The 15501-nt window shown below is 44.2% G+C and overlaps 2 protein-coding genes across 7 annotated transcripts in view; one reads left to right on the top strand and one right to left on the bottom strand.

Annotated features, from left to right (window-relative positions):
- Nucleotides 1-6713, top strand: part of FAM168B (family with sequence similarity 168 member B) — a 223469-nt gene extending 216756 nt beyond the window's left edge. For all 6 annotated transcript variants that reach the window (XM_085634612.1, XM_085634614.1, XM_085634617.1 and 3 more), the window contains one exon: nucleotides 1838-6713. The gene's annotated coding sequence lies outside the window, so the exon portion shown is untranslated. The remainder of the gene's footprint in view (nucleotides 1-1837) is intronic.
- Nucleotides 1-15501, bottom strand: part of LOC146785508 (uncharacterized) — a 277646-nt gene that overhangs the window by 187411 nt on the left and 74734 nt on the right. The gene's annotated exons all lie outside the window — the stretch shown is intronic.

Here is a 15501-nt window from a genome sequence, read left to right as displayed (position 1 = left end):
GATGCGCAGGTTGGACAGGCTTCGCTGAGGAATTTGTTTGCACAGTGATTTGTTGGTGTTTGGGCTTACTCCACCGCTGCTTGTTGGTTGGGATGGGCTTGCCATTCTATTCATAGATTATGACTATACACAGAGATCCCCTACTACAGAAGGAGTAGTTTCTTACCTGTAACTCCAGTTCTGTAGTAGGGGTATCTCTGTTATAGTCCTAAGCGACCCTCCCTCCTCCCCGGTGGAGTAAACTGATAGTATCAGGCCTGTTGTTATACACCTTCGAAAAGAACTGAAAGTAACTTGTGTTGGCTGTGCATCCTGGGATACCGGGGGTCTCTGGAGAGTTTCTTAAAGGCACGGTATCCCTTTAGCAGACACATAATGACAGCCTATAGGGCTTGTCTGTCCACCCCTTCCTCTCTATTGTTTAAAGGGATTTTGGTGAAGGGAGTGTGTGGTAATAAAGGAGGATGTCAGATGTGAATAAAAATGACATTTAAACTTTATTTTGGCTTTTTGTGTTCACTTCAGAGGAAGTGCTGGCCAGTGCAGCCTTATTGTGATTAGGCTGTATTATTTTGTCTGTCTCTTAAGTGTCTTTGCAGGTTTGCAAATGCGGGACAGCTTAAGAGATTTTTGATTGCTCCGGGGTCCCCGCACATGGGCGGGGATTATTCATAGATTATGACTATAACAGAGATACCCCTACTACAGAACTGGAGTTACAGGTAAGAAACTACTCCATCCGCCACCAAGGGGTTTCTTCCATTTTAATTTAAAAGAAGTCCTTTGTGTCTAGAGGGGGTTTTCAGCCCCCCCCCAACCCCCCCCTTCTTATCTGACCCCAGAGAGGAGGGGCAGAATACTCATTAAAAAAAAAATAATAATTGCCCCCTGGAAGCGACCCTTGCCCAAGGGGTCGCTTCCATTTTTATTTAAAATAATTCCATGGTGTCTAGTGGGGGTTTTCTGCCACCGCCCCTCCTCCCCCCCCCCCCCCCAATCCCCCCCCCCCCCCACGCGGGCAGGAAAGCCAAAAAACGGGCTGATCTGCCCATTACAATATAAAATGGCCCCTGAAGTGACCCTTGCCCAAGGGGTCACTTCCATCATATTTTAATAATTGCCCTGGTATCTATTGGGGGTAAAAAAAACGAGGCGATCTGCCCCCAGGGGAGGCAGAATATCCACGATCGCGACGCTGTGCGCGATCGTGATGCAGGAATGCCCTGCATTGCGACATCAAGGGAGAGGAAATACTTTCCTCTCCCCGATGCCTCAAGGCATCCTAAATTGGCCCCCCTCCACCCCACCGGAGGCAAAACACATACCTCCTTGCTGGACGCGCTGGAAAGATGATTTCCAGCGCTTCCTGATGGCGCGCGCTGTGTGCGCTGACGTCATGGGGAAGCGTGGGGGGACTCGGGGGGTGGCATCCCCCCAATTGGTGCCAAAATGGAGCCCCCGGGGGGGGGGGCACGCCAGTGCTTCCCTCAGGGGCTACGCTCATGACGGAGCGTTTCCGTCATAAGCACAGCCCAACCGATGGTCATGACGGAACCGCTCCGTCATGAGCATCCAAGGGGTTAAGTACGTATACATGTGTGTAGTTTTATTTATTTTACATCGATGTTAGCAAAACATTTAAGGGAAACCTAAAAGTGCTGTCTTGACTGAGAAGTAAAACAATAAGGTTTTTTTGGTTGTCATGTTTTTAGAATCACAAATGTTAGAGTTTTTTCAGATACTAAACTGTACAGCTCGGAAGTATTACCACCGAGTATAAAAATGTACACGTGCCATTTGACCATAGACTTAAATATAATTGTATTCCTCCCTCCAGGTTTGAAGATGGAAGATATGCAATCAGTAATGAGGTTTATCAGCGGGTGCTGAAGCTCTCCTGCCTCCAGCCAGGACTTACTTCTGAGTGCTTTCAACACTTTGCCAAACACTACTAATTCCAGATCACAGAAGAATTTCCGGTGCTGCATATCTTACATCTTGGAACGCCAGCAATTCGTCTTAAAAACAAAATCCTGTTTTTGTGGACTGTCTTGCAATTTTTTTAGCTAACTATAATGATAAAAAGGGAGTATAAATTTATCTGACCATAACTAGTTGAATGCATGCAAAACGTAAAGCTTGCTCAATCTACTACCTGCAGTGACTGATGCAAAAACATCATATGCAAAATCCAAAGGAACTGAAGTATTTGCAACCTTGTATTGATGTACTTTTTGTATGCAAGGTTTTTAGTACTAGAGTTTAAAACCAGTTGCTTTTTCAGAGCATCAAAATGTTTATTGTGAAGTGCCTCAACCATTTTACGGTTTTGGGTACTGATAACTGGAAGAGCATTATACTTTTATTAAACATCAAGTACTCTATTAGGTGAGCCAAAATAGTAAGCTCGAGATGGGTACAAAAAACCTGCATCGTGAGGTGACTGAATTCTTATTTTTCTTGCATTCTCTGGATTCAGTGTTACAATGTTGGAGCTTCCTTGGATTGGAAATGAGGTGTGATGTAGAAAGTAAACGTGACTTGTGGAATTGTGAGCCTAATTTGTTTGTGCAGATTTGCACCATATAACTGTACACCCCAGCCTGCTAAGCAATTAATAAGAATCAATTCTGATACGTATAAAAGTTCCCTATAGTGGATGTTTACAGAGCTCCTCTGTTCTGTCTATACATTTCAATCGGTAAATCCATTCCAAATTATACTACAATGGCAATAGAACATTAAATGTTTCACCTGATATGGATAAATTGAGCTGTGTTCTACCAGCATCGTGCGTAATTCACTGCTGGTGTATTTCTGTGGCCACAGAACAATGCACGATTTTTCTTTTGAAAAAGAAAAATATATATATTTATGTATGCTTCTTTATAGTAAGAAATTAGCGGGTGGGCTGCCAATGTTTTTTTCCAGTGTTACGTGAATTGGCAAACTAGTACATTGTAGCCAGAACATGGCACTGTGAAAACATGTGAAATTGGTTCATAAAGCTTTTGCAGTGATCTTAGTACATAATGTACATTTAGATTTGTTTTTTAACCGCTTAACATCACCTCACAAATAGCATACCAAGAATTGGCAAAACTGATGGCAATAATGAAGGCCTGTAAATCCATAGTTTGCCTTATGTATTGCCCCGGGGAGTGACAGGGGGTAATAATTCAAGTAATCCATTGCACGCAGGCTTTAAGGAAAATATAGCTACCAATGTTGGTAACTTCACTGGTTTGTGGATAATAATTGAACTTTTTTTTTTTATAGCAATCCTCATCGAATGCAATATTTGGAATACACTGACTGCAATACATCAGTGAATTGTGAGCACACACTTTTTCCCTTCATTCTTAACTATTAAAAGACTGCTAAGCAATTACCTTTATCACACGGTAGGTACGTAGTTTGTTGTGAGGTTTTTTTTTTTTTTTTTTTTTTGCAATCCATTCTTTCAGAAGCTATTTTGTTTAGTCATGTGAAGTTAGGTGCTCTGATTCCTTAAGTTTTTAAATTTTGCTGCCTCTCCAGTACTGTGGATATCTACCATTTGACTCTGAATTGCGAACTGATCTAAATTGAATGAGTCATTGAAGTTTTTTTTATGTTTTAAACTTTTTGTTTTTTACACTGTTTTAAATTTATGAAGGCTAAGAGTTTTGCACAGATCACTGAGAGCAAAACATCCAGTTAATAATGTTGCATTTTGTTTAAATGTAATATTGCATAGGAATACCATACAAGCATTTGTGAGCACTTATTCTAGATTAGAGGTTACCTTAAAGAAGCTGGTAATAGGCCAGATAATCAGTTTGATCCTGCACTGCTTGTTTGTTAATTTTATATTCTTTGTATCGAGGAGCTCACTCTTGACTGTTTGGAATTACCAACATTGAGACTCTTCCTTTCCCGTGTACTTCACTTTAAATTGGTGAACCATTTTTTTCCAGGCTGCATTAATGTTTAGTGCAGACAGCTGCGTAAACCCATGTTGTAACAATAAGCTACTTTGGTTAGTTCTTTTCACATGCTGTATTGTTGGAAAAATTAAATACTTGTGACCTAGGAAAATTTTCACTTTGAACTGCATGATGACTGACAAAAAAATGACTTGGGTTTCAGTACGTTTGTGGGAGTGGGCTGTTTCCATGTTACTGATTTGTAAGTAATGTATTGTCCATTTGTGATGGTTTAGTTTACTTTTTTCATTGAGTTGATTCTAGTATTCAAAATTTCAAGTCCTATTTGACACACTGCACTCATCCCAGAAATTAGACATCTGGGTTGATTAACTTTGTGCTGTGGCCACCCTTTTTTATTACGGGTAAATAGAATTTATGAAGGAATAGCTTGCTGAGGACCAACTTAAAAAAAAGCATGTTAAACGGAGGATAATTTAAACGCCTTGTCTCTTAACATCTTAACTATCCATGGTAAGAACCTATCAATTATTAAACTTGATTTTCTGCAGGACTCAAGTGAGCACATAATTTATCTCTGTCCCATGTGTTTTATCATACCTGATTACTTTTATTCATAAACGTTAATTTAAAATGTGAAAGTAATCCTTTGCACTGCTGCCTTTTTTTCATGGCCTGTCTTTCTAAGCTGAAGGTACTTTAACAAAGCACTGATCTGAAACTTGTTTCTATCGTCTTTGACACCAATTGTTTTTTTACTTTGAGCACAGCCAAAGAGTTTAGATGGCATTCACATTTGCGTATTCAAAAAAGATTCCCCCTTAGGGAAAAACAACCCCGCCTTGGTTTAGTTTGATACACATGGATGCTAAAGGTACCCCAGAGGCATAGTCGGTGACCTGAATGCAGTTTAGGTTTAAGAATTTCCAACAAACTATTTCCAGCAAGATCACTAGAAAGAATGCCTGCATTTTTTTTCTTTGTGTTAGGAGTGGGTGCTGAATTTTTATTTTCAGGCATAATTTGTGGAGCTAACAACCCGAAGCATTTACCTAATGCTTTTCTTGTTCACCTGTTACCGAAAGGTTCATACCAAATGTACTTAAACATGACAAACCTACATACTGGTTTTCTTATGTAGACTTCTGTTGATTAACATTGACTTGACATCAAATTGCTTATTGTCGATTACCAGATTGGCTTCTAAGGCCTCTCTTCTCTGCTCTATGAATGTTAGTCTAGGTGGGATGGCATTTCTCTATTCCTCCCTTAAACAAATAGTGTGCTGAGTAGTTTGCTTTTGTTTTAAGATTTATGAGCTGAAGTGAAAGGAAGCAGTAAAAGCGGTTTCGTCCTGAAGGTAGTAACACAAACAAGTTTATGACCCAGTTTGACCTATGGGACATGATTATGTTTTTTAGGGTAGAAACACTGGGAATAAAAGTTCACAAGGCCTTCCTACCAAATTATATTCCTCCTGTTGCCAGCTTCTGCCTTCTGATCAATTTAAAAATAATTAACTCATTGAGAAGTAAACGTTCATCTCTAGTGAACTTTAGGATGGAGGATGTCGGTGAAATGATGTAATGTGTTGCAAAACCCAAACTATTTTCCTGGTTTCAAATAGAATTCTTCAAACGGAGACAGTATTGTATTTCATGTGTGGCTAAAACCCCCATATTGATGTCCAAAGAACTCGCAATTTGCCTTCCATTGAACAGTTCTGAGGCTCATTTTTGATTACTCTATCAAGCAGTGACCCAGAGATGTTGGCTCATGAGTGGCTGCAGTAGGAGAGCACAGTATATTGAAGTTGTTTATTGGACCCATGCAAAACTTGACTTTCTCTTTCTACAAAATAGTTTGAGCGGGATCAAAGAAGTCTACTGTGTGTTGTATGTTCAGTCAGTTTGAGTTTTCTAGAACTGTTTGGGGTCCAAGTGTTGAAATTAAATAGAGAACCCTGGCATCATTTTTTAAGTGTTCCTTCCATTATATTGTTTTCATTTGTCATTTTCAGAACTTTTAACACCAATTACTGGATCTGAGCTATCGAATTCTTGTGAGGGCTAAAACTGCATATATATTCATTGTGAAGAAACTGTATGCACATGAACCTTGCATGCTTTATCAGCATATCCAATCAGTTGATAGAGCGCTCCTGGCTTTATATGGATATGTTTGTTTACAAAACTCTCAAATTGCTTTAAGATGCAGCAAACTCTATCTTGTTTTGATCTGCGTTTGAACCCAGTTCTCCATCTTGTGGGGGGAGGTAGAGCACAAACAAATACATTTGGGAAAGTTTTAGTTGTCTGCTGTCCAGAAATGTTTTAGTTGAATGAATTTGTATTTTTATTAAGCCTGTGTGTTTAGAAGACAAATGAAGGTGATTGCATGCAACACAAGTACACGAGAGGTCCTAGTTATGGTTCTGCTTTGTTATTAAATAGGCACACGTTTCCTTTTCATGACAATGTGCAGAGATCACTGTTTTACACGCCGTTATATTGGTACTTTTATGTTTGGGTCAATGTTGTCTTCCAGAATAATAAAACGTTTTAAAGCATCACTTCTACATTTTGAGCAGTAATTGCATCCACATATATAGTGGAGTTTACATTCTGAGCCAGTTCAATTATGTGTAAATTCATGCTTTAATTTTTTTGAGATACAATAAGTCGATGAGCTCAGATTACAATTCTTAAAGGCACGTTTATTGTAACAACATTTGTTATGTAATAATAACTTCAGTTTTCAATAAAGATTGACTTGTGTTGCTTATTTCGGTTTCAATCTGTTTTTGATGGTCTTATTTCAGAGTGGCCCTTGCTTTCAATATTCAATATGAATTGTAATAAAGATTAGAAATGGATGACAAAGGTATCCAGGAGACTCAGAGTAATGGAATGTAGTTCTTCATAGTTCTAAACTCTAAATTTGTGTAAGCTTGATCTCCTAGCTCGGACCTAGAATATTGAGCAATGCCAGTGTAGATCGCCACCTCACCAACCATTCCCTTCTGTGAAAATGGTGTTAATGCACCAGCATATAGATTTTTTTTAATGTATCTTTACTAAATGACTGGTAATGTGATGTATGTATCCCTGACTGTAAGGCTCACATTGTTTCCTTTCTTGTGGTTTTCTCCCAAAGGACAATATAACCAAACAGTACATGTTACACAGAGATTGTCACATGAATCCAACAGGGCGTCAATATATCAAATTACATTTATTTTTTATTTTTTATTGATATGTTTTGTTTTCAACCGTCCCCACTTTGAGCAAATACATGATTTCTCAACAGAATGTCAATCAGCATAATTTGAGGCACTCTGGTATGTTATTTTGCCAACTCCTAACTACAGTTGGGAGTTAGCAAAATATCCAAAATTACATGACTAGTCCAATCCCGATGTATTTATACTTTGCATTGAACTAAGAAAATGTGTTGAACACAGACCCCAGATCATCTTCATCTGCACAACACTGCAGCTGCTGGTACGGACTGTGCATGTGGGGGAGGGGATGGGGGTCCATTAATGGATGTAAGAGGGTTTTGCTTTGTCCTTGAACAACTGGAATCGGAGGCAGAGTGTGGGGCCACTGGAGGGCACATGGTCCCATAAACACAGGCCAGAGGGTAGGGACACAGGCACCATGAGGAATTTCACTATGGGCCACTTAGAGAAGAGGAGGGAGGACAATAATGAAGACATTTACAAGATTATCCATTAGCCGTGAGGGATCTTTTTTTTGGAGGGGGGGGATCTTTTTCTTGAGTTCAAAACGAAACAAACAGCGTTGCTGCCATACAAGGCAGTACAACCAAGAGAGAAAAAGAAACATCGCAACAGTTGTGATTGACCATCAAGCAATGTTCCTGCACATTAATGTCGACTTTACATATTTATAGGCATATTAAGGATATAACACAGTTTACATAGGGATATCACTTGGCAATCATTCATGGATTCACTCTGAGCCTGCGACAACCAATATTACCGTAATGGTTCCCAAATATCTTTGGGTTTGGAAGACGATGGAAGTTCTCTAACTTAAAGTTCGAGATTTTCTTTGCAATACACCATGTCTTTAATCCAGTGATCAGCACGGGGGCCAGAGTGCTTTCCCATGCTAGTGCTTTTTGCTGTTTTGCCAGCAATAGAGCAATTCTTGCAAATTTCCCTAATGTCCCTTTTAACTGTGGCACATAACATAGTAAAGAAATCAGAGGTGTACATTGCAACTGAATGCCTGATATAGCATGCATACGTTCCACCACTTTTTCCCAATACTTATAAACCAGCCTACAGCGCCACGCCAGGTGCCAAAAGTCTGCATCAGGTTGACCACAACATTTACGATTGCTTGAGTCTCAGACTGAACTTGTATAGCTTGAGAGGTGTGTGATAGATTTGGTGGATGTACTTAAAATGAATAATTCTCAGATTACCATTGGGTGTAAGTTTGCTGGTCCGTGTGCAAAAGTGTTCCCACGAAGGGGACGTCAAGGGAGGAGCCAGCCTATCATTCCAGCGAGCTAAGCTTCTGTCTACGTCCCTCACTTTTCCGTCCCTCACCACCTTGTATAATTTGGTAACCAGTTGGCGCCTGATGGACACCACCAGTAAGAGCTGTAGAAAATGTAGGGAGGGTGGTTCAGCAGGAAACGTTGTGTAGTGTGTTTTGACTGAGAGTTTCAGGCGATGCACAGTAAATTGAAATAGTGGTGATTGGTTGGTGATATATTGGAGCTCTTCGGAGGTGATAAAAGTAGTGTCAGGATAGAGATCCTCCATACGGTCGATACCAGCTGCTTTAAGCTAGCGCATGAGGCCCTTCTCCTTCGTCACCGAAAGTGACGCATGGTGTGCTAGTGGTAGGTCCGGGGCATATATTGGGAGTTTATTTGCTAGTCCACCGATGGCGCATCAGGCAGCAGTTGTAGCGTCTATGGTGTTGATTTATGTCTTTTGAGTTCCTCTGTGTGTGTGTGTGTGTGTGTGTGTGTGTGTGTGTGTTAGTATACCAGCGAATGGTATTGGGTGTCCCTCACCGTCTTCCACCGCGTGTGAGAAAGTGCCCTCTTTCTTGCATGGTATGCCCCCACTTTTTGCTAAATTGCTGAATGTACTTTTACTGAGTGTACCCTGGACTCCTGCCATGTACCCTGGACTCCTGCCAATCAGGTGCCCAGGGCCTATGTTCCTTCCTTAAAACACACAAACTCCCAATTGGCAAACCCTGGCCACATGTCAGCCCCTAGTAAATGGTCTCCTAGGTACCCAGGGCCTTGTGACCAGGGAAGACCCCTAAGGGCTGCAGCACTGATTGTGCCACCCTTAGGGGCCCTGTACCCTTACACACACACACACTGCCTTTGCAGGCTGAGTGTCTGGGTGCAGGACAAAATGAAGAGTCGACATGGCACACATCTGTGTGCCATGCCCAACACCCACACTGCCAAGACATATGTCAGTCACCCCTCTGGCTGGGTGCCTTATGCCCATGGTGTGGGCACAGGAGCAGGAGCCCTGTGCCCCTACAGTACCCAGGTCCATTCCCGGGCACTGTAAGTGCAGTGCTGCCATTTAAGAATACATGGTGCTGAGAGCTCGTCAAACGCGAGCTACACAGCACCATAATGGCAACACTAAAGACTGGGAAGTTTGGTATCAAACTTCTCAGCACATTAAACCCACACTGATGCCAGTGTGAGATTTAATGTACCAAGCACCCCAGAGGGCATCTTAGAGATGCCCTCCTACAACTAACCTACAATCCACGTCTGCTCTGAGGCTGCCCAGGCTGCCACACAGCAGACACGTTGCTGGACCCCTGGGTGGGAGAGCCCCATCTCTCCCGGGCCTGCAACAATGCACATCCTGGGTGAGGTGATGGATCTCCTCCCCCAGGATGAGCAAAGGGAAGCTTCAAAGGCCTGCCGCCTCTAGGAGTTTCCCCAGGCCACTGCAACCCCCCACTCTGGCGGGAAGCTTGGCCGGAAACCCCATACAAGGACAGGGGATGTGCCAGCCTGCCCACCCCACCCCTCAGGTGGGGGAGGCGAGGTGAAGCACATCTCCGGGCTCTCGCCATCTTGAAGATGGGAGGCCCTGCCCTATCAGGATTAGGCTACTGCCCTCCTCCCACAGGAGAGGAGCAGGATAGGGGGTGTCTCCACCCCAGGACAAGGACCCATTGGTCTCTGGCCTTCACCTACCTGTAACGCCCCTAAATCTAGAATTTAGGGGCACCCTGAACCTTCCTTCCCCAGATTCCAGATTCCGAAACTACAAGAAGAGCGAGAAGAAAAGAAGACCTGCCCTGCAGCTGCAAAGGAGAGGGAGACACCAACTGCTTTGGCCCCAGCCCTACCGGCCTGTCGACCTCCTACTTGCTCCTGCTCCAAACCCGGCATCTCTTGTGGCCAGCAACCCCGGAGGACCTGGCTACATTTGAACTCTGATCCCCTGGGACTCCCACGAGTAGAGGCTCTACTCAGAACCTACCTTTCACCCCTGGCAGCAGCCCGGAACCGCGATCCCAGCCCACTCTGCACCCACCAAGCCTGGCCGGTGCCGGAGTGAACTAAACCCACGAGGACGACCCCACGGCGACTGTGACCCCGAATCCGGAACCCAAGGACCCCCCTCGACTATCCTGAAGAAGCTTGCAGCCTCAGAACAGAGTGCCACCCCAACCGCAATCAACAAGAGGGTAAGATTTCCGACATCAAAAGGCACCCCGGCGCCCCACGGCCCTCTGTGCCCAATCCCGGGGTACCTACCTGTCCTCCAACTACCCAACTTACCCCTCGAAGTGGTGGTGGCACCCGAAGAGTCCTCGTCCCCGAGCCTGCAGTCTTTTTCCAAACCGGAGATTTCCCATAGAAATCAATTGAGCGCCCGATGGCTCAAAAGCACCCTGCAGCCAGCCGCCCGAGTGGCCCTGGCAGTGAAAACTCTACTCTAAACTACTTCCCCACTTGCCCTGAGTAAGTGACCAGGAGCTCAGCTCCCACAACCGCGTGGCTTGCCCGACAGCAGCCACCAACCCAGGCCCCCCTATCCCTCATAGGATAACATTGGGCCTAACTCTCTCTGCACCCGGCCGTCCTGAAACTGCTGATGGTGAACTGACTGTACCTACCTGACACTGGGTCCCCTGAGTCTATGCCCAGAACTTCGAGTACTTTCCCTTAAACCGCTAACTTCATTTTCCTCATAGGGTAACATTGACTGGTTTCTTCTTGGAAATTCTTCTAAGTGTGAACTTTTCAAAACTCAAAATATTCACCAAAAATCAGCCAAAAACGAATTTACTCACCTGCTCTTAGTTGAGCTCCCAGTGCTGGATCTTGGTGCCCAGCACTGACTCTGAAAAGTACCCACAACTATACTTACCTTTAACTCATTTTTCTTCCATAGGAAACCATTGACTGCTTTTCTGTGTAATTTCTTCTAAGTGTTGATTTCTGCAATTTCTAAATATTCCTCAAATTGTATAACATCTGAAAACGTAATTACTTACCTGTTTTGGATAAATGTCCCAGTACTGAGTCTAGACACCCAGTACTGGATTACAAAAGTAACGATAACCTACTGTACCTGTAACCTATATTTCCTTCCATAGGGAATCATTGATTGTTTGCTCTGAAATATTTTCTAAGTGCTCACTTTTGAAATAGCTAAATATTAGTTAAAAATCATTACAGTACCAAAGTCGACTTTCAACAGCTGATTCTGAGAACTGACCCTGGACTGGATCTAGGATCCAAGCCTGGAATTACAAAAGTAATCTAAAAAGTAATCTGTTTACATTGAGCTCAATGTATTGTGTTTAGAAATAGTTGCCTACTGCAACTATTTGTACCTGTTTACTAAAAAGTCTATTGCATATACAAAAGTATTTTTATGAAACATCTCCTGTCGAGAAAGTATATTTTAATTCCAAGTGTTGGTTCTAAAATAAAACAAGCATATATTTTTTATATACAAACCATTGGCCTAGAGTTCAGTTATTGAGTGTGTGGAACTATTTGCTGACTGAGTGTGTACAACAAATGCTTTACACGTCCTCTGATACTGCCTTACTGCTCGACCAGGCTACCACTTTGGAGAGTAAGGTTATATCTAACTTTAACCTCTGTTAAACCCTTGGGGTCTGTGGACTCTGTACACCCTGTACCTATTAAGGAACAGTATATACAGAGCCACTTTCTCACACCGCGACATCAGGTTTAAAGGCGTGCGGCCGAGGCCAATAGTACACGTACTGCGCCTGAGCGCAAAGATAGTAGATATAGAGGTCTGGCACGCAAAACCCTCCCTTTGCATAGTCCAACGTAAGTATATTCCATCCCACTCTAGCTTGCTTGCCCCCCTCCCTCCCCATATCATTCTGAGCAATAGGGTTCTCAGTGTTAAAAAATGTTGTGATATTTCAAGGAATGTTGCTAAAAAGATATAGAAACCGAGTAGGATGATCATCCTGATAATAGCGATGCGATCCGCCAGGGACAGCGGCAGGGACGACCACCTGTCTACTTGGTGCTCTGACACACAGGCCTTCCCATAATTCTCCTTTATAACAACCTCTGGGTCTCGATACACCCACACACGTAGGTATTTAAGTAGTTCTGTTGACCATACCAGTGGGTATTCCATAGCCAGGGGTCAGTTATCTATGTCAAGGGTATTATCACCGATTTGTCCCAGTTGATCGTGAGACCAGAGAACAAACCGAAACGGATATGTTCCCGCAGCACGGAGGACAGATATCTTTGTGGCTTACGAACAAAAAGCACCATGTCATCGGAATAGAGGGATATGCCTACGGGGCGACGCATTAAATTTAGTGCTGACTCCCTATGTCGCTGCCGAATCACACACGCCAATGGTTCAAGCATGAGTGTGAATAAGAGTGGCGAAAGAGGATAGCCCTGACGGGTGCCTCTCTCAATCCGGAATGGCTCGAAGGTGAGACCCCCCCCACGCGCACCCTCACCGATGGGTCGGAGTACAGTAAACACACCCAGCCTAGAAATACGCCCGGAAATCTCATGCGTTGTAGGATGTGAAACATATATCTCCACTAAATAGTCGAATGCTTTGGCTGCATCCAACATTACGGCAGCCGCGGGAGGATCAGGCTCCAACACGTGAAACATGGCAAAAAATGGTTAAGTTATGGGACGTACATCATTCCGGTATAAAGCCGGATTGATCTGGCAGCACGAGGCAGGGCAATAAAGGTTGGAGCTTGGTAGCTAAAATTTTAGCAAGTATTTTCGCATCTAAATTGATCAGCGACAGAGGGCGGTATGATTCACAAAGATAGGGTGACTTATCTGTTTTAAGTAATGTGATAATTTGAGTCTGCTGGAGGGAAGGTGGTAATATACCGGTCTCATGGGCCTCCGCATACATCTCTAGCAAATCGCGCGTTAACAGATCAATGTACGCTTTATAGAATTCAGCTGTGAGGCCGTCCAGCTCCGGAGCCTTTTTATTGGGTAGGGAGAGTATCGCTGCCTTGATATCGGAAGCGTTGGCTAAGATACTCGCAGTGACCATCTGTGAGCCAGGCAAAATCAATGTCAGAGATAATTGCCAAGAGCAGTACCATCCATGCTCCCACGTGATGTATACATGGTCGCATAGCAGTCCCTGAATTGGTCCACTTTATCTTGATGTGTGAACTCCTCCCACCCCCCCCCGCCAACCCGCCCCCACCCTGTGCGTCCACGGTTTTGGTAATGTGGGGATGTTCAGCTCGGAATTGGAGTCTGTTATCCAGCTGCCAGCCCGGTCGACCCATGTCGCCATAGGCCCTGGCGACATATCAACATGATAAATAACGTGTTTCAGTTTCAGCCAGTGTGTCGTATTCCAGAAGCAGCGCCTGTGTACGAGCCAGTGTGGAGGGGCATGGAGTGGTTGTGTATTCTTTAGGTCTTGCCTGGCATTAGCAGCGTGCATGCGCTGCTGCCATGCAAGGGCTTCTTGGAATCGATACAATTCCAGAAGCCATGTCTCCGCTCCGCCTCCAATTTTCATAGGCTTGCGTAGTTTCTCGTCCGCAATTATGCTGTACATACTTTGTTCATTGCACTGGAGGGTTTTTAGTCCCTCCTAGTTGCCACCCTGCCTGCTTTAAGCCACGCCCACAGGGATTGGATCTTTCACTGGCGGCGTGAGACGGTGGGCTTTATAATGACTGGCCACACTTTTTTCTTTTACTCTTGCGTGTGTTGGCACAGTCTGGAGTTGCGGCTCCGCTTCACAGACAACGCCTTCGGTTTAGTTATACATGTTCATTCTGGTTCCGGTTCGTGCTCGTGTCACATACATTTGTGTTCGTTATTTATATATTTTCCTTCTGGTGCCTGTTAATGCTTCTCTATGAATCTGCATCACTTCCATCATCTGATCTAGCAGCAAATAATTTGCCCCCGGTGGGGCAGCTTTCAGTGCAGCTCACTGGATAATGAACTCCATCTCTGCAGCCCAAGTTAAATGTTTATCTAGTGTCACCCAGCATTACCATCAGCCCGCGGAGTCGGGGGCTCACCCCCGGGAGGACATTCCTCTGCTGTGGGCGGCTGGGGTCTAGGATGCACGCTGCAGAAAGGCAGGGATTTAGACCTGCTCCAGGAACTACAAAACGTGTTCGGAGCGTGCGGATTCACCCCGCGGCGAAGCTCGCAGTGTTTGTTCTACGGCCCCTTCATTTGCTGGACTGTTTGGGGCGGTGCCCACCCCTAATTGCAGTATACTTTGCAGAAATGTACAAGTTGGACTGTGGAATGCTGGGGCTGGAGGGGAGGGTTCAGCATGTCTTGCTGGTGAGGAGGGGGCGGTGGGCGGGGGAGGGGGTGTCCGTCTGAGGCAAGGCACAGGCTGTCCCATAGAGTGAATCGGCATGTTCGAGAGCAGACCGCCCCCGCGGGCTCATGGAAGAGGAGAGCCCCACACAGGGTGCCCACGTCACACAGGATGACCGAATTATACAAGGTAAATGTATTTATTTAGTTGGCTATATTTATGCGTTTTTTTTATAACGCGTACTTTACAGAGGCGTCAGGGCGCTTTACAATAGATCAAAGTAAATTACATAAGGACAAATTGTAACAAATTAGGTATTCACTCAAGATTACATATTAAGAAAAGGGGTAGGGATTGAGGTTACACAAATACACAGTGCATAATTACAAAGTTGAGACGCATCAGGTGTCCGTGTCACATGATTCCGTTAATATTCTGCAGGGTTCCCACTTTATACAGGGCACCCGCATCACATAGGAAGTCCGCCTTAAACCGGGTTTCATCATTCTATATAGGGAATCAATGAAACACAGGGATTCCACAATATACATGTTGTTCTCGTCTCGCAGCCTGTAGATATGACACAGAGAGTCCTCGTGATACAGGGTGCCCATACTACACAGCATGTACCAACCATACTAGTGTCCGAATCTTACAGGGTGCCCACATTACCCGCGGCACCCACATTATACAGGGCGGGCGCATCACATGGGGTATCTGCATTAAACATGGTTTGCA

Source organism: Triturus cristatus, chromosome 11, assembly GCF_964204655.1.
Source record: "Triturus cristatus chromosome 11, aTriCri1.1, whole genome shotgun sequence".
In the NCBI taxonomy this organism is placed as follows: domain Eukaryota; kingdom Metazoa; phylum Chordata; class Amphibia; order Caudata; family Salamandridae; genus Triturus; species Triturus cristatus.
Note: the sequence above shows the minus strand (reverse complement) of the source record. Positions and strands in the feature narration are given on the sequence as shown.